The following is a 19,753-nucleotide window of genomic DNA, read 5'->3' as shown; positions in this document are numbered from 1 at the left end:
CTGCTCACAAACAAAACAAATACACAGACTGTATTCAACATTCTGGCAACCAGATGCCGATATGTGATCTTCTTATTCAAAGACTCCAGTTAGGAAATGATTGGGAATGACTTCTATATTCAACTAAGTTGGTATCCAATCCAAAATCACCATGCACTCAAAAAAGCAGGAAAATAGGACCCATAGTGAAAAGATCAACCATTCCGTGAAAACCAACCTGGAATTGACACGTGGTAGAATTTACAGCCAAGGAAATTGAAACAGTTATAAGAGCCGTGTCCTACATACCCAAAAAGTTCAGCGGAAATATGCAGCATATCTTAAAAGACGCAAATCAAACTTCTAAAAATGAAAACTAAAATGTCTGAGATGAAAAATACACGAGTTAGAATGAATGGGAAATCAGGCATTGCAGAAGGAAAGATTAGTAAAGTTGAAGGCATAGCAAAAGGAATTATCCAGGACACAGAGAGAGAAAAGATAATTTGGGGGATGGGGGAGGAACCCAGAGCATCAGGGATCTAGGAGATGACTTTGAGCTGCCTAATACATGTATAATTGGAGTAATTGAACTAGGGGACAGAGAGGACAGAAGAAATATTTAAGAAATACTGACAAACAATTCTCCCAGTTTAATGAAAACCGTATATCAACAAAGGAATGAATGCCAGGCAAGAGAAATATGAAGAAAATCACACCATATAATTAAATTGCTCAAAACCAGTGATAAATAAAGAGATGCTCTTAAAAGCAGTCAGAGCAAAAAGATAGATTACAAAGCAACAAAGATCAATATCTGAGTAGATGTCTCATCCCAAACAGTTCATGTGAGAAGGGCACTAGAACCACATCTTTAAAAGAGTGAAAGAAGAAACTGGAATTCTACACCTAGTGAAAATCTTTTTTTTTTTTAAAGGTGAAATAAAGATGTTTTCAGACATGAGAAACTGGAATAATCCATCAGCAGCAGACTCACACTAAAAGAAATGTTAAAGTCCATCAGGCAGGAGGAAAATGAAGCCAGATGGAAAATGAATCTCATAAAGGAATGAAAAGCACCAGAAATAGTATTTTGCAGCATATTAAAAAAAAAAAAAAAAAAAAAACTGAGGGCACCTGGGTTGCTCAGTCAGTTACATGTCTACTTTGGCTCAGGTCATGATCCCAGGGTCCTGGGATTGAAACTTGAGTCAGGCTCCCTGCTCAGTGGGGAATCTGCTTGTTGATTCTCTCTTTCATTCTCCCTCTGCCCCTCCCTTCCCACTCATTCTCTCTCTCTCTCTCTCTCTCTCTCCTTCTCCCTCCCTCTCAAATAAATAAATAAAATGTTTTTCAAAAATGAAAGAATAAAATAAATTAACTCAAAACAAATCAGAGACCTAAATGTAAAATGTAAAACTGTAAAATCATCTATAGAGAGAATATCAAGGAAAAGTTTTATGATTTTGTAAATACAGTACCAAAAGTACAGGTGATAAAAGAACAAGTTGATTAACTGGTCTTTGTCAAAATTAAAAACATTTGCTCTTCAAAACCGGAATGAAAAGGTCAGCCACACACTAAATATTTATGAGTCATAAAGCTGATAAAAAGGATTTCAATATAGATTTATGCAGAGAACTCTCAAAACTCAATAATAAGAAAATGAGCAACCAATAAATAAGACAACCAAAAGACTTGAACAATGGACACTTCCCCAGGAGAAGAGACACAGGCAACAAATAAGCACATGAAAAAGAAGGTCAGCATCCTTACTCACTAGGGGAGTGCAAATTAAAACCCTAAACACATACCACTTGTGAAGCTAATTAAACAAGGAGGCCATTAGACTGAGGTGGCTCTAATGCTCTGGTGTCTATATAAGCAAATCAGACTTATAGGAGGCGTGTAAATGCCTCCAGGTTACAAAATCAAAAACCCCAAGGACAGCCAATCACCAACAGCCAACTAGCCTTTCAGCCAATTGATTGGCCAATCAATAATCTCCCTACTTTGCTTCTGCATTTTCTCTATAAAATCTCTCCCTGAGCTCCTCCTGCTCACGGAGCTCTCCTAACCACTTCCAGCTTGGTGCTACCCAGGCTCAAATCAGTGTTTGCGCAGATAAACTCTTAAAGTTTGTAATGTGCCCCAGTGTATTTTTTAACACCCTAAACAACTATTAGAATGGCTAACATTTTTATATAATTTTTTATTATGTTATGTTAGTCACCATACAGTCCATCATTAGTTTTTGATGCAGTGTTCCATGATCCATTTTGCGTATAACACCCAGTGCTCCATGCAATATGTGCCCTCCTTGATACCCATTAGTGGGCTAACCCATTCCCCATCCACCTCCCCTCTAAAGCCTTGAGTTTGATTCCTGGAGTCCATAGTCTCTCATGCTTCATCTACCCCCCTGATTCCCACCCCCCTTCATTTTTCCCTTCCTTCTCCTAATGTCCTCCATGCTATTCCATATGTTCCACAAATAAGTGAAACCATACAATAATTGTCTTTCTCTGTTTGACTCATTTCACTCAGCATAATCTCCTCCAGTCCTATCCATGTTGATCCAAAAGTTGGGTATTCATCCTTTCTGATGGCTGAGTAATATTCCATTGTATATATGGGCCACATCTTCTTTATCCATTCTATTGAAGGGCATCTCGGCTCTTTCCACAGTTTGGCTATTGTGGACATTGCTGCTATGAACACCAGGGTGCATATGGCCTTTTTTTCACTACATCTGTATCTTTGGGGTAAATACCCAGTAGTGCAATTGCTGGGTCATAGGGTAGCTCTATTATTAACTTATTGAGGAACCCCAACACTGCTTTCCAAAGTGGCTGCACCAGCTTGCATTCCCACCAACAGTGTAAGAGGGTTCCCTTTTCTCCACAACCTCTGCAACATTTGTTTTATCTTTTCTTGCCAATTTTTGCCAGAATGGCTAACATTTAAGAGATTGACCATATCAAGTGTTAGTGAGGAGGTGAAGGAACTGAAACTTCCCCAAACTGCTAGTAGGATTTTAAAATAGGACAAGCACTTTGGAAAGCAGTTTGGCAATTTCTTAAAAAATTAAATACACACCTACCATATGACCCACTCTACCGTATGACTTACCCTAGAGAAATAAAAGCGTATGTTCATACAAAGACCTGTACATGGATTTTCTTAACAGCTTTATTTGAAACAGCCAAACGCTTGAAACAACCCTTCAACAGGTGAATGAATAAACCATGGTATGTCTATACAGTGGTCCATTACACCACAGTTACAAGGAGTGAACTACTGCTATGCACTAGGACACAGAGGAATCCCAAAATAAGTACACCAGTGAAAGAGTATAGACAAGGCGATCTGATCTAAAACAGATTTTTCCATTTGTAGAGAATTCTAGGAAATTCAAACCAACCTATGGAGACGTGAAGCAAATCAGTAATCTCATGGGGAGAGAAGCAAAAGACTACTCCGAAGAGCCACAAAGAAACTTTGGGGGATTATGGACATGTTCATAACTTGATTGTGGTGGTGGTTTCACAGGCATATACATACCTTGACACTTGCCAGGTTGTACGTCTTGAATACATGTGGTTCTGGTGTGTCCATTATACTTCCATAAATCTATTTTTTAAGAACAGGGTATAGCAGTTAACGAGTGCTCAATAAATAGTTGTTGAATTAAAAAGAAAATTAATGGTTACAAAGAGGAAAATATCCCTAACCTGGGCATCTTGGTTGGGGGACAAGGGCAGGGGGCTCCACTGCCCATAGCATTTGGGACACTTGGCCCCCCATAGAGGGTCCAGCTCCATGGTGGTCCCAGGGTCCATTCATTCCCTCTCCACATGCCTCCACAGGGATTGAGTTAGCAGTACATTTACTCCAAGGTCATGTTGTTAATATCCATGGGGAAATGAGAATGGATACAAATCTCCACCAGGGACCAGAGCTTCATCAGATCTTTATTTTACATAATCCATATAAAAGTTTGCCTTTTATCCAGGCATAATACCTGACTTAGGCTAAAATAAAAGAGTTCACCCTCCACACTAGAACCATAAATGCAGTATAGGCCAAATGATCCATGAGCAGGCCATTTGTTTGTAACTACTCTGCACCATGGTCTTCCTGGTGTTTACTAAAAACCTAATATTTTTCAATATATTTCTATGAAACTGCCTCTTCTTCTGGATAGGAACGCTCAAATGACCACCAAAGGGTCTAATTTATGACCCCAGAGCCCATGGCTACCTCATTTATGTTCATTTATATTTAAAGCAGTTCCCACTCATCGACATGTGTTTCTTATCTCACAAGGATTTTCACAGCGCCCAGTGGGAGTCAGGGGAGCGGACACATGATCCCCTCCTCACAGATGAGAAACCCCAGGCATGAATGTGAAGAGATGTGCTCCATATGACACAGCAGTGGCTCACAGGCCACATGACTGCCCACGCAGTCTCCGGTGAAGTAGAAGGAAGCACCGTCGCCAGCCAGGGCCGTGACCTTCCCCAGCTCTCTGGGGTCAGAAGGAGCTGTGCCGTGAGGTCATCCATGGGAGTCCCATGGCCCGAGTGTCCCAAGTCCTATCTGCCACAAAGACTCACCCTCCTGCCTTTACTCATTCGTCAGCTGGGAAAGGATATGAATCTGATTACTGAAGGGGCCGGAAGAATCCATGGGTCTGGAAGCCAAAGTGGATGCCTTTTGTCCAACTCAGCTCTGTCCCTAGAGCCAGCAGGCAGTTTAAATAGATCTCAGACAGCAACTGTGCTGGGAACCCAAGGTCAGAGAAGAACACATAGCTCCTACATTCCACCACCACGAGACCCACTGCATGGGGCCGGGATCTCAGATGCAGAAAGTAGGATGGGTAGGGCTTCTCCAAGAAGAAAAGTGGGAAAACGCAGAGTTGGTCTTGCAGCACAAGCCCGGGGAACCTCTGGCCCAGCCTGACATTCCAGTTTGACAGGCTCTCTCCCCGACCAGAAGACCACAAGCCCCAGAGGTCCATTAAAAGTTCAAAGGACAGCACATGAGGTTCCGGTCCCCTTATCTCCAAATGGCTTTACAATCAACCAGCCAGACAGCTGCAGGAATCTGCCACTGGAGATGGGGAAGCAACTCAGGAAGCTAGTAGAGATCACCAACCAGGAAGTCAGAGAAACTTACTTTCAGACCCAACTCTCCAGTTTCTTAGCTGTGAGACCTCAGACAGGTTACTTTGCCTCTCTGAGCCTCAATTTCATCAGAGAATGGGCATGATGGAAGTGCCTACCTCATTAGGTTGCCATGAGGATGAAATGGATTAATGCACAGAAAGAGTTTAGTGAAACGCAGGGTACACAGGAAGTGTTATTGTTATAATTCTGCTTGGAGACAGAGGAAAGGAAGGGGACACTGTGGCCTGCTCGAGGTTTGTTGGATGGGTCCCTGTGGGCGAGTGGGGTAAAGCAGGGCAAAGGGAGCCAAGACAGAGCACACAGATGCTAAAAGTGGACACAGAAGGCCACCGGATCCTCCGCATCCTTCTGTCATCTAATTATTGTTCTCACTTGGCAGATGACAAAATGAGACTCAGGGGGCTGCATGGTAAGACACCCCCCACCAGCAGCTCTGGTCCCACCATGGGCCCTGATTCCGTGGTCTGTCCTTCACTCTTTGTCGAGACTGGGTCCCTTCCCATCTGGAGAGCCACTGGGGACAGGATGTGCCTTTCAGCAAGCCTCTTCCAGCACCATGCAGAGAACAGCTGACCTGCTTGGCATCATCCTGCCTCCCCACTGTGGCTGCACCATTACCCTCTGATGCCTGTCACCCTCCCCTAAGAGAGCGCCCCCAAACCCAGCCCAGCAGCCCACCTGCCCTGCATTAGAAGCCCAGGACACAGACCTTCCAGCCTTCCTCCCACCTATTGTGTCGCAAGCCAGGCCCAGGCAGCTCAGTGTTAAATCAGTACTTGGGGCGGGGAGTGTGGAAAGGTACACGGGGATAAATCACTCAGGCCCTACTCAGGGGGAGATCACGCACCGACCAAGTCACAAGGTTGGCTGCAACAAGTGTCTTAGAGGCAGAGGCACAGATAAAAGGCGCTGGGAGTTCCAAGAAGGGAAGAGAGCCTTCCAGCTGGAGGGCAGGGAACAGGCATTTGACCCAGGTGGCATTTCTGTGCCCCAGACAGCCAAATCCGTGGGGATTTAGCTCCTGACTTTCCCTGATGAAATGTGGGAACAGGTGATGGAGGCAGCTGGTAGCGCTTCTCTGAGGACCTTGAAGGGGAGCCAGAGCCGAAATATGGGGCTCCCTCCTCCAACACTGCTCCATCCTCAGCATTGGACTTCCCATGCCTACACACACACACACACACACACACACACACACACACACACACCCCTGAGAGCTCCCCAAAAGAGCCTGGCTGGATTTGCATGCAGAAGGGGTCTCGCTCAGGGCCCACGGGGGACTTCAGAGCCCATGTGACTAGGAGAGAGCTCTGAGATCTCACCCTTCTGCCCTCAACTTGCTGAGAGTCCCTGGGCTCTGGGGGACCCCTCATGGACCTCACTGGGGAACCCCTCATGGACCACAGTCATTCAACAAGCAGGAACGGTGTCCCTCTACTGCCAGCCCTGGCATAAGTGCTGGGAACTCATTCAAAAAGTAGGAAGGGATGGGATACATAGGACTAGATGGGAAGTTCACACTTCACCTGTCCCGAACACCTCCAGGCTTCTCTGATCCTCTTTCTTTCTTGACTTCATTCTTGTATCCATTTACTTAACAAATGTTTATTGAGCCCAAGTTCTCCGAGAGGCCCATGGTCTCTCCCACCTTTCAAAGTTTGCTTTCTTAGGAATAGTGCATCTCAAATTCAGGCAGGTTCACCCTCTGCCACAGAAACATGACATGGTTGTTAAGGACTTCCAATGCTTCCTATCATTCCCACCCCATACTGCATCAGAACCTCAGCCGTAGATCTGGGACCGCAAGCACAAGTCATGGTGCCTCCAAGTCCAGCTCTTGTGTGTGCAACCAATGCACATGTGTGGGGTCTCTGAGCTCAGAAGCACCCCATGGTGGCTTTGTGACTCTGCTGTCACCGTCTTGAAGTTCTTAGTAATTTCATGTTTGTGTTCTATAGGTGAAGCCCAACAGGACGCGGGCGTGCTTGTGAGCAGAGTGGAGAGAGCATTAGCTTGCCCACCGTTCTTGGCCTCCCTGTCTGCAGTCAGCACTTGCCAGTCCTCTGAGCACAGAGTTCCAGCGGCCTCGTGGTGCGTGGCAGTTCCGCACGACCCAAAGCAAGGACAAGATAAGTGCGTCGTGCTTGTGGTCAAAGCCACGCGGGAGCTGACAATCTCAAGAAGCTACATTGCCCGTTCAAACCAAAGGTGGTTTGAACTCAGAAAGAAGGAAAGAGCTTCTAGGAAACATGCACAACCATGGGAAGGGGAAAAGAGAGCAACACATGGATCTTATTCCTTTCAGGTCTTTGGTTCCCAGCCAGGAAGGTAGAAAGGGCTACCGAGTGTGCACACATCAAGAGACAAATCGAAACTGTAGAGCTGGGATGCCTGGGTGGCTCAGTCGGTTAAGTGTCTGCCTGCAGCTCAGGTCAGGGTCCCAGGGTCCTGGGATGGAGTCCTGCAGTGGGCTCCCCGAACCTGCTCCTCCCTCTGCCCCTACCCTGCTTGTGCTCTCTCTCAAATAAATAAATAAAATCTTTAAAAAAAAAAAAGTTTTTTTCATTAGAACTGTAACTTAAAAAAAAAAAAGTGGAGTGAGTTCCCACTTTTCATATGTGAACTATGATATGCGATTATGTCATTCCAGTGGTCCCGCTAGTTAAATGCTCCTCTGTTTTCATCTAAAACTGGCATTGCATAAAATAACAATAAAATTCATGCCTATCACTTGATTTCTAAATTTCCATTTACTTAGAACTACATTAAACAGCAAATTAAAAACACCTTGACAGACCAGGCAGGAAAAGGTTTCATGTTTTAGCAGCTTTAAAGGCACTTTTCCCCTTGCTGTTTGAACAAGGGGCCCGTGTTCTCATCTTGCACTGGGGTCTGCGAATTCTGCAGCCAGCCCTGTGGACACCTGCTCAGATGCATAGCAGATGAATATTGGAGAACAGCCGGCTGGGTCACGGGGGAGCCGGGGTCCGAAGCCGCAGTGTGCCCGGCTGGCCCTCACAGCTCGTGGCAGCTCTCAAACGTCGACAAGCATCTCCCCCGAGTCTGCAGTCAAGACATCAAATCATAACTTGAAATCTGCCACCGCGAGAGTATTTATACCACAGAAAGGAACTCACACTACAGATCAGGCCTTTCTTCCAGACAGCTACTGTTAAACAGAGACTCTCTCTCTCCTCGGGACACCAAAAACCGGGCGGGTGTGATTATTCAAGGTCCCACTGTTCCCAATGAGAGGCCTGTAGGATTTGGTTTCCAAGGTCTTAATGTGGAAAAGAGTGGTCCCCGAGAGGCCATTGAAAACCAAAGGCCAGCACCCCAGCAGATCCCTGTGCCGGTGATGATCAGGCTCTCCCTAGGATAATGCAGGGGTTAACTACAGGGAGTGTGTCCTCCCCGAGTTGTCCTGTCACCAGGCAGGAAGCGTAACCTTTGCTTACAAATGCTCGCTCCAGAACATGCCTCCCGGCCCATAATTGCTTTCAGAACATGCTGTTTCCACTTAGGGAAACCTGAGCTTCCTTCCAAATGGCACCGGGCATGACCTGAAATTGCATGTTTGCCTTCCCAAATGGATGCCCTAGTCAAGCCGCGGCCCTGGAGTCCCCACAGTCTGGGATGCAGGAGGCGCTGGCGGGAGCTCGCTGAAGCATGGGCAACCATGGCACCGGGTGAAGCCCTGCTGGACGTCAGGCTCCCACAGCTTCCGCCACAATGCAGAAGCTGGCACTGGTCTCTTCTCTACCAGTGCCTGGACCCACCCAGGGCACAGCGCTGCGGCTTGGGCCACCATGGGTTCCTCAGTACCCCCACACTACCTAAAGTCTCCATTCATTAATGCACAACACACTTGCCAATTACCCACCATGTGGCAGGCACTGAAGACACAATCCTGAATGAAGCGTTTAGCAAAACAGATGTAGAGGCAAGTCCTTATCATTTAAAGGAGACTCTGATGTGCTCCTGGAGAGAAGAAGGAAAAAGAAAGTGATTATGTCTGGCCTGGCAGGGAAGGATGGGGTCTAGGGTGTGTGATGGAGGCGATGATTCTCCATCTTGGCATTGAAGAATGAGTAAACTCGAACGCTTTATGGTTTCCAAGTACTTGCGCAAGCATCAGTTCACTTGAGTCTAAGAACCATGGTATCACAGAGTAAAAAAAACAGTGTTAGTTCCACTTTCAAGAGGTGGATTAGGGTCAAGGTGATTTGACCATCATCATATAATTAGAAAAGGAAGAAAACAGCTGAACATCAAAGAGATGAGAGAAGAGGTAAGACCTTAGCATCTTCCATCCAACAGGAAGAGAAGCTTATCTTAGAAACTGACGTGGGAGAGGGCTGGTTCTTGTTTCCCCAGACCCTGATACAAGGGTGTCCTCCATCTTCTTCCTACTGGGAGATACTCTCTCTGACCTCTGTGTCCCTCTGGTTTCTCTCTTCTCCACAAATGCTCACCCAGCATCTGGCCACCAGCAGCCTCTGATTCCTGAGCCCCTTAACTCTAGTTGCCCCCTCCACCCCACCTGGTCTCCCCACCCACCCACCCCCCACTCGCCATCGCTAGTGTGTGCTGGCCAGTGAGGTGTGTGGAGCTTGCTCCTGGAAAGAGAATCTGGGAGTTCCTGGACATAATCCTTGCAGCTTCATTGGCTCCAGCCATAAGTATGCCCCATCCCTCCAGCTACAAAGAACCACATGGAGAACCTGGGAAATACTGGAGTCCTGGGCCCCACCTCTGATGGCTCTGGTTTAGTGTCTGTAGTAGGGCTGGGAAGTATGACTTCTGAAGTTCCCAAGTGAAAAGGAGAAGCAGGCACAGGTGCTTTTTCTTTTATCTGTACAGTTTAGTCTCAGCAATACTTGGAAATACAAGGATGTTCATGGTAGTATTTTGCATTTTCATTAACATCAAAGGGGGGTGAAAAATTTTAAAGCTCTCCAAATAATCTGACGTACCCAGATTTGGGATGCGTCTTCAAGGCCCTTGGGAGTCATTTCATTGGCCACCTCTGGTCTTCAAGAAGTGCCTTTTAGTCTAGCCTCTGAGACCATGGCCCAATTCCCATCCAGGTCGCTGGGGAAGCAGTGGTGACAGCCTCCTTCCCACCCGTCCCCATGGTCTCACCTCCCTTCCTGACAGATGGCCCTCCTAACTGCCTCCCTATTGACCCTTGACTCCAACAAAGAGACATTTCCCCTTTGTACTGGAAGAGGACAGGCCCTTGCAGAGTTGAAGGCATAGGGGTGACGATAATTTTTTTTAGATGGAAAAAATACAGAGCTTTGAAGTGAGCTTATGGTGATACAGGAGTGAGTTGGGGGGGAGAGATGCATGGGACAAGGGGGACGGGGATTCTCCTGGCACATCCACACTGGAAAGAGACAGGAGGCATTCGTGTGCTTGGACTGAGGCTACAAATCTAAAATTAAGGAGTTGGCTTGGTTGGTCCCTTCTGAGAGCTGTGAGGGAAGAATTTGGCTTGCGGATGGTCATCCTCACATCATCTTTTCTCCTCTGTGCCCCAATTTTTATAAGGACACCAGTGATATTGGGTTAGGACCTACCCTAATCACCTCACCATAAGTTCCTCACCTCTGCAAAGACTGTCTCCACATAAGGCCATACTCTGAGGTTCCAGGGGCAAAGACTTCAGCATATTAATTTGGGGGAGACACAAGTCAACCCATGATACTGACCTAAAATTTCATCTGTTTTCACATGTGATGCCCCAGTCCCTCCGCCTGTTTCACGGAAAGGCAAACTGAGGCGAGGCGCAGCGGGCCGCCCATCCACTAGAACTGCCATGACTCGTTGGAAGGAGCCAGAAGTTGACCCAGCAACTGGACTCCCAGCCCAGAGCAGTCACCACAGGCTCCTGTGAAGCCAGAAGGCAGAGGTCTCAGAACTGGAATCTAAGTCCATCCAATACCGTGTGGTTTGCTCAGAGAGCCTTTTATTTACTTTAAAATATAGACATATAGAAAGCTGCGTGCCCTCCAACACATGTGAAACAACCTCTATTCAGATGATCTGCAAAACCCCAAATTGTCCCCATTAGGTTCCCAGGAGCCTCTCAGTGAGCACAGCTGGACCTCAAACCCCACTGCGTGGACAAGCACTAGCTAGTCATTCCAGTCACTCTGGAGTCTGAAAATCCCTCACATGACCCCGTCCCTGCCCAGCCCCCCTCCCCACCACATCATCAGAGTTCACTAAGTCCGTCCTTAGTTCAGACTCAAAAAAGAATGTTTTTCCCTTTTTTCCAACATCCTGAATGTCATCGTGTGGATGACAAGGGGCAATGGTGTCCCAGGCCTCCCAAGGGCGATCTGACAATTCGGGGGAAGGGATGTAGACTGGACCCTGGAGAGAACTTCCCGATACCCACGGCCCAGCTCAGACAGCTCTGGTCAGCCTCCAAGCCAGAGCTCAGTGGACCCTGACTGTGGCCATCCGTGCTGAGAGATTATTCTGAGGCTGGATCCAGTTCTCTCTGCGGCTCAGCTGAGTCCCTAAATCATGAGCTCAGCCTCCCGTGGGTTCCGCATGTGAGTGTAAAGGCATTCAAACGTGTACGGGGAGAACCAATCCGTTTTTCCAAGGAAGCATGACCTCTCAGGGATGCCCCCCCCCCGCCATTGCTATCATGCCCAGTCCATTGTGAGGAGCTTCTGGGGGATGGCACAGGGCTTGGCCGGCACACAAGGATGTTCTGGGGTTCACAGAGGCAGACAGTAGAATAAACTGACTCTTGGACCACAGTGTGTCCATCATGTATCTGCCTGTTTTCTCCCCAGTCTCTGCTCCATGCTGCACAGCAGAGAATCCCAGGCTCCCTTTCCTCTGACATGGGGACACAATGGGAGGCTGAGAGGCAGAAAGACCACACTCTTTCTGCCCTCTCTTTCTGCTTTGAGCAGCATCTCAAGCAGTGGCCGCTCCCCTACCCCCACAGGCTGCCCGTGGTCTCAGCCTCTGCCAGGTGGTCCCCATCCTGGGCACCAATAACACCACCCCCCCCTTATCCCTCCAGCCCCAAAGGGGTTCAGATCTTCCTGATATGATGAATTCCTATTTGGCGTCTCAGCCCTGCCATCTCTGTATTCAATTCTCTGCATAGAAAATATTCCAAGTGGTTTCTGTTTTCTGTCTGGACCCTGACTAATACTGCGAATGACAGAAATCCAGGGAAAACCTGCCAGGAAAGAGGAAGGACTTGTTGCCTCACAGAAGGTGACAGCGGGCAGGACGGGGAAGCAGCTGGGTGTGAGGAGCAGCCGGACCCAGAATTCTCTGCTTGCTCATGTCTACTTCTCTCGGCAGGCCAGCCTCCTTCCCCCAGACAGGTGTCCTCCATGCTCTTAGGCAGCGGCCCCCCACAGCTCCCGGACACACGTGCAGGTCCAATGCCAGGAGGAAATAACTGTTGTTTCTTCAGTTCTGATTAAAAAGCCAGCAGGTGGGGACGAGCTGCAGACACGCGCCCACCTCCGTGGCCGAGACGCAGGGAGCTGGCAGGCAGAGCCCACTAGAATCACGTGAAGGGGGCCCCCCTTCAGTTATCAGGCTTGTTAGGGCTCAGTTCCAAGGCAGAGAGAGCACGGGAAAAGGTGGTTTGGCAGGAGGAAAGGGCAGCAAATGCAGGCAGAGCCTCATTTCCAGGTTTCCAGAGAGGCCGCGGCCCCGACGTTTCTGTGGGCACAGTCACTGCTCCTGACCCCATCGCATCAGGCAGAGGAAGGGAGAAGAACTGATCTGCTGGACCCCTCCCCTCTGCTGTCTATCCTAGGTCAAATTGTCCATATGAGGCGTTAGCGCCCCCCTGCCCATGCTTCTGGGTTACGGCACCACTTGGCATCTTGAAGGAACCCCCTCTCCATCAGTGACCAGGATGGGGGCAGGGGGCAAGGAATGAGGGCCTCTGCACACCAGGTCAGGTCAGGCCCACCATGGCGGGGGCAACGCAGGCCATGCTGTGACCCAGATTCATCCTGGGGGAGGACAGCGCTGGCAGGAGCCATCGCCGTGGCAACAACAGGTGCATCTCCATAAGCAAGGGGTGAGGGCCCAGGAGCGAGAAAAGGCCAAGCACATCAGAGATGATGTGGACATTGCTGTGATGGGAGTGAGGGGACCAGGGCCTGGAAGAAGGAATCACTGTCCCAAAAGGCAGGGGTCCTATGGGGACAGAAAGGAGCTTCAGGACTGGGCGCTGCCAAGTTGAACAAGAGGTTGAGCTGACAAAGGCTATCCCTGTGGCTTACACAGCAGGGGCACACAAAGACATGCGGGAACAGCAAGAGACACTCAGAGTCAGGCTTTCTGGAGCTCTCCTGTGTTCTCTCACGTCTCCTTTCCCTTTTCCAGGCAGCTGCTCGTACCAGATACCATTTCAGGGGACTACTACATGGTCTGTGCTCACACTCACATGCCCTGAATGCAAGCACTCCTCACAGCCTCTACGCTGGCCAGCCCCGGTCCTCCCCACCCCAGGGCTCCCAGGCTTGGCTCCTAATGAGTCGGACTGCTTCTCCAGCCTTCCTTTGCTTCAGGCTCTTCCACACGCAGCAGCAAGACGGCCCTTATAAAACCCAAATCAGATCTGATTTGTTCTTTCCCCTTCTACCCCTCAAAGGCTTCCTTCCCCTCACACTTCAGACAAAAGCCATACTCGTCTGCTCCTAGAAGCTCTGGGGTCTAGACCTCTAGCTTCCTACCCTCTGCTCTCCCTCACATACCAGTCTCAGCCACACCGGCCGTTTTGCTGTTCCTGGACCTCAGCCTATGTGCTCCTACCACAGGGCCTTTGCTTTTGCTGTTTCTCTCCATGAACCCCAATTCCCCTGGATATCAGCATGGCCCATGCCCTCCCTTCTTTCAGGTCTCCACACTGAGTCACCCTCTTGGAAATTCCCCCTGTCCATCACCCAAGCCACAATAGCACTTCCATTTCACATCCTACCCCCTTCAATTGTTTTCTATTCCTCGTGTATTTACCATGCACTGACATCCCTCTGTGTGTGTGTGTGTGTGTGTGTGTGTGTGTATGTGTGTGTTTCTCCCTCTTCTCCTTCTCCATTGGAACGCATGCCCCATGCACTTAGGGGCTGGTTCCCTGACACAGCTAAAACAATGCCCGGCATGAGAGGTTCTCAATAAATATTTGCCTGATGAGCAGATCAGTCTGGTGCAGGATAGATGGACCCCCTGTGGCAAAATGATGCTCAACAGGTGTGAGAACATGTGATCGTCACGAATGCCTTGGGACTCGTTCTGCAGCACATTGGTCTGGGAAGCCGCAGAGGCCCACGGCAGCTGGGACTCACCCCGCCTGCTCTCTCCAGAGCAGGGCAAGGAGGATGGTAGACCAGGATCCGAGGCCAGGCTACCTCTGGTGGGGGACAGTTCAAGGTGGGCGTCAGGGGGAACAGGGTGCCATCCCTCAGGGCCCATGCTTACAACAGTCTATTGTCTGTTTAAAAGCATTTGTCATGGAATGTCAGGAGGAAGGGGAGATGGGCTCAGCGCCCCCTGCAGTACAGCCTAGGAAATGGAGTCTCAGAGAAAGTAAATGACTTTTTCCCCCCTGACACAGTAAGTTGGTGGCCAAGCCCACCATGACAGATTTCTAGACACTCTTGGCCTCTCCATGGTGTGAAGGATTTGGTCCTAGGAACACACCTCCCTTCAGACAAAGACCCTGAGAAACCTTCCCACCACTCGTGGCTAGGGGGAAACTCGGCCCTTAAAGAAGTTCATTGATGTGACGAGCACTGGGTGTTGCATTCAACTAATGAATCATTGAGCATTATATCAAGAATAATGATGTACTATATCTTGGGTAACTGAATTTAAATTCTAAAAAAGAGACAAAAGAAAGATGCTTCGTTGTATTTAAAGTTAAAGCAGTAGAGTGATTTGTCAGGAGACAGAGGATTTTCTTACTCATTTAAAAAAAAAATTGGGTTTTGCAAACATCATGAGGGTTGGGAAGACACTTACGTGATTCCCACTGCTTTCCAAGTGCCAACTAGGGTCTGGGCACCTGGTTGGCTCTCATTAATCAGAGCTGACCTAACCGGGTAAGGAGAAGGGAGAGTCGTTCCTCTGGAGGAAAAGGGCCTGGCACCAAGGTTGGTATTGTCTCCATTTTGTGTCCATATGCGGGCAAGACGCAGGAGGCAGTTGAGATTGGTCATGGCAGTGTTAGGATGAGAAACCAAGGAATGTCCCTGATTCAAATAATTCAGTCATGGATTAAAACAGGACAACGTCCACCACTCGCCACTCACAAGGCTTTTCTTCATTTAGAGAGTAAGACGAGATGCTGTGAAGCCTGGGAGTTATTCATACCCTTGTAGAGCTGGACTGAAGTGGGCACGCCACAAGAAATGTCCCACAAAGGCTTTAATTATGAAATTACCAACATTTTCCCACTGCCATCCGTATGAGGGAGAATGCTACCTTCATGCTCCTAAGGGTTGGCCTCTTTGCAAACTTGCTTCTTAAGACTTCATTTGACTAAGAAATGGTTTCAATAAAGAGATCTGCTCGTTCCCTGCTCCCCAGCTGTGGGCACCAGGTCTGTGTGATGAAAGGCCACCGCTGCCCCAGGTCCCGAGGGCAGCCCACTTCTCTGAGGACATGAACACACTTCTGACAAGTGGAGTCAGCAAATCGAAATACACGGTCAAACAGTGAGTATCCCAGCAGAAGTTGAAGACTGCACCACCCCCAGAGCCAGGCCCCATGGACCCCACTCAAAGGCCCTAACCTATTCTTCCTCTGGCCTCGATGCCCTCCACAGGGCAAGGACTTAGGGGGCAAAGGGAATATGCTAGCCCAAAGCTCAGCTCTCCTTTCCACACCATGCTGTGGGCACCTGCGTGGGCCGCTGCCTGGGCATCCTCCTGCCAAGACCAGACCAACCCCCTCTCCTGGCACACACACACCTGGCTTGAGGGGTGACCCAGCTGGGCTGCAGGGCGTGCTGTCACCACCTGCATGCACACAGGATCTCCAGGTTCAGGGGACAGACGGGAGAAGGGAGAGCCGAGGGGTGGAGATGGTGGGTGGGGACCAAGGACAGTTCTCCCTGTTGTGATATATTGCCATCTTCCAGGTTGTTAAAAAAGAGTTTTGGGTCAAGGAAGGAGGAAAGAACACACAGTCTGGAACTGTTTATAACTGTTGAAAACTTAGCCATATATTAGATGGACCTCCCTCCCACCCTGGACCCCAGTGATAGTAGGGTTGGGTCTGGATGGGAAGTCACTTCTCCCCATCAAGTCCTCGGGGGCCACTGCTCAGGGATACTAAGCCTGCAAAGGGGCTTGTGGGGGCTAGGGTTGGATTCCCCAAATCCCAGAGCAGCAACCCCATTTCCACAGGATTCACCCCAACAGGGGCTTCCCCGAATTCGAGCTTCCAGCCTTCCTCTGTCAGAAGGAAGAAGAGCTTCCTAGGGATACCGTGAGTTGCCCACGTCACTGAGCTTAAGCTGTTCCCAAAGGCGGGGGGGGGGGGGGAGGGTAAGAGACTAGATCAAAGAACTTGTGTGGGGAGAAGGGAGGATATCTATAGGGACTTAAGAAGGCCCAGAGAGGTTACTTTCTTTGGGAGCGTGATTCTCTGCAAGGCTTACAAGACTTTTGAGAGATGGGGAAGGAAGAAGCAGAGATGGCCCTGCTTTTCCTGAACCTTGGGGCCATTGCCTGAAGGCATGGGGTTTAGCTCGATGTCAGGTGGCAGCAGAGGCAGCTGGGTCCAGGGAAGTCCTCAGAGCCCTAGAGACAGATAAGGAGGCACGGTCATCCCGTCACTGACAGCACACACAGCCAGTTTGGGGACCCCTCGAAGATGCCTTTATTTTAGCTTCTTTAAAAATTGTAAAGCAAAAATCAGTACAGAAAAATGAATATGGGACACCTGGGTGGCTCAGTCAGTTAAGTGTCTGCCTTTGACTCAGGTCATGATCCCAGGATCCTGAGATCGAGTCCTGCATCGGGCTCCTTACTCAGCAGAAAGCCTCCTCTCCCTCTCCCTCTGTCTGCAGCTCCCCCTGCATGCTCTTGTTCTCTCTGTCAAATAAATAAATAAAATCTTAAAAAAAAAAAAAAAGAAGAAGAAGTAGAAGAAGGAATATGTAATCATGAATTTAGCCTGACTTGTGTTTGTCTTTATACCAATGCCGTCATATGACGTTGAACAGTTTTCTAGGGACGAAGGGGCCCACAAGGGCAAGGTGCCTCAGACCCATAGAAATCAGACTGGGTCCGCCGACAGCAAGAGGTCCTGATGGGGCTGCAGTCCCTTGGAGAGACACGGCCCCGGTCTGAGGACCTGCTCAGCATCAGTCAGCTCTGCCGAAGCTGGGAGTGGAGCAGCGGAGGATGGCATGTGGGGATAAAAAGTACTTGGCAGCGGGCAGACACCAGCGGGCAACACCAATTACTGGGAATTATTGGTGATGGCCAAGTCCACTGGATCCCAGAAATGGCTGCCTCAGCTGCTTAAGACCCTAGGCTTGCAAGGACAAATCTAGATGCCAGTGCCTGCTTTACATCTCACCAAAGGTGTGACTGTGGGCGAGAACCTGCGTTTCTCAAGCTGTCGAATGCAAATTATGCATTTGCTCAGAGAGGAGCACAGAGCCCCACACGTGGTTGCTGCTCCGGGATGCTGACGTTTTCCCCGTGAGATAAGGGCAGGTGCCCGCAGGGTAACTGAGAGGTACCTCCCACCCCAAAATATCTCTCTACCAGCACCCCCTTTCTCATATCTTCAAATTGGCCATTCAAAGTCATCTTGTTTGTGAAAATGTAGACAATCTCTAGGGCCAAGTAAGAGAGTGGGCTTAGAGGGAAGAACAGCAATGACGGGGCAGGGCGGGCGTGGCACCCACAAGGCGTGAAAAGCACAGCATAAGGTGTATTAAATCAACACATTTTATGCCTTAAACTAACACATTGTTGTATGTCCACTGTATCGCAATACTTTAAAAGCACTGAGTAAGGGTTGCTGGAATAATCTAGACAGATTCCCAGCCCAGGACAGGAACAGAAAGAGAAGGAAAGAGCTGAGAGTCCGCTCAGGGAGACAGTCTGTGAAAGTGTCCCCTCCAGCAAGCTGGGGGGCCGTAATCCTGCGCACTCCTCCTGAGAGCTGGGATCCTGTCCCTGTTTGCCCTACAGAGGGCATTTCATCCACCATCCCCCATCTCCAGGCAAGACTCCTAAGAAACCCCAGGGACACCAGGAGACCTCCGTCTTGCTGTTATGGTCTCTGGGGAACAGGGACTTTGCAACCCCTTCTTCTCTGCCTGAACATGTTAGATAAATCACAGATATGTCCCGGAAATGCTGTCAGAGCCCCAGAACTTTCTGGGACTCTGAAAATCCCACATTGGCCTCTGTCCCCCTAGTTCTTTCCAGCCACTCCCCATTCTTCTGACTCGTACCGCAGCATTCCCACCTACAGAAGAACCTCTTAGCAGGAAATTAACTGACAGACCATTTTTCTAACTTTTTTTTTTAAAAAGGCTGATTTTTTTTTTTTTTTACCTTTTTATGTTAGGGTGAAAAAAAAAATCAGCTACATCCAGACCAACAACCTGTCTTTCTTTAAAAAAAAAAAAAAAAATTACTTTCTTGGACTAAAATCAACCCAATGTTTTGTTTTTAATTTCCCAAACCAAACAACATGTGTGGATCTAGGATCTAAGTTTCATATCCTTCTCCCCACCAGTTCATCCCTGACGCAGAACACAAGGAAAACCAAACAAACAGGAGAGAAGGGTGGGCAGAAGAAGGCTCATTCCTTCCGGGCCAGCTGCCTGATTTCCATCAGGCCAAGTCTGAGACTTCTGTGGTCCATCCATGGTCGGTTAGGATTTGGAGAATGACAAAGCTACACGGGCATCTGCAGAATCTAGAAGCTTCTGATGGTTGCCCCAAATCATTTCAAAGAAAATCCCACCATGAGGTTAAAGCAGCCATGAGCCAGCATCGGGGCTGTGTGCAAAGATCCTTCATACAAAAAATCCCAGCCTTAGAAATCAGCAAATCGGTTTGAAAAGTTAAAGCACCTTGACCAGCAGATAGGCAAGGCAAGACCCACCCTCATCTAGGGCTGCAATCAATGGGTCCAGGCCCCCTGCCCTGAACTGTTTCCTTTACATTCCTTTCTTCCACTACCCCAGCTGAGATCCCGAGCAGCCAAGGGGAAAGTTCCAGGTCTCGCTGTGCAAGCATTTGAATGATCAGAAATGAGCAGAACTGGACTGGCTCTCCCACCCACCATCTCCCACCCCACGAAGGCTAAATGAACTCAGCTGAAAGTTTCCAAAAATATTCCACTTTGGGGCCAAGCCCAGAGATGGAAACTTTTAGCCTGGGAAGGGAATTTAGCAGGAAGCAGAGCTAGTGAAAACAGAAGGGCTGAACAAGGAGGTAACGAGAGGGGCATCTCTGTCTCTGTGCAGGCAGCCCATGGGGCCGGGCACCATGGTCCACCCTGCGACTGTCCCCCAAATGGGGCATCCAGCCACTGAGTCACCG

The sequence above is a fragment of the Martes martes genome, assembly GCF_963455335.1.
Source record: "Martes martes genome assembly, chromosome: 3".
In the NCBI taxonomy this organism is placed as follows: domain Eukaryota; kingdom Metazoa; phylum Chordata; class Mammalia; order Carnivora; family Mustelidae; genus Martes; species Martes martes.
Note: the sequence above shows the minus strand (reverse complement) of the source record.